Source organism: Sinocyclocheilus grahami, unplaced genomic scaffold (assembly GCF_001515645.1).
Source record: "Sinocyclocheilus grahami isolate Dianchi unplaced genomic scaffold, SAMN03320097.WGS_v1.1 scaffold3013.1, whole genome shotgun sequence".
Classification (NCBI taxonomy): Eukaryota; Metazoa; Chordata; class Actinopteri; order Cypriniformes; family Cyprinidae; genus Sinocyclocheilus; species Sinocyclocheilus grahami.
This window is the reverse complement of record NW_015508183.1, coordinates 25566-26044: the sequence shown is the minus strand read 5'-3', so window position 1 is coordinate 26044 and position 479 is coordinate 25566.

The following is a 479-nucleotide window of genomic DNA, read 5'->3' as shown; positions in this document are numbered from 1 at the left end:
GGAGAAAGGCTTTTCTGAAGAGTGAGTTACCAAATGAATCTTAAGTTGTCCTTTCCGTGTAAAAGTCTTTCCACACTGAGAGCAGAAGAAAGGCTTTTCTGAAGAGTGAGTTACCAAATGAATCTTAAGGTCTCCTTTCCGTCTAAAAGTCTTTCCACACTGAGAGCAGGAGAAAAGCTTTTCCCCAGTATGAATTAACATGTGACTATTAAGGTTTGATTTATGTGTAAAACTCTTTCCACACTGAGAGCAGCTGAAAGGCTTTTCTGAAGAGTGAGTTACCAAATGAGTCTTAAGGTATCCTTTCTGTTTAAAAGTCTTTCCACACTGTGAGCAGGTAAAAGGCTTTTCTGAAGAGTGAGTTACCAAATGATTGTTAAGCTGTTCTTTCCGTGCAAAAGTCTTTCTGTAATCAATCACCTCAATAAGGTGGAGCAAGTTAAACAAGTGTTATGTTTTGCTTACTTAAAACAGGTGCA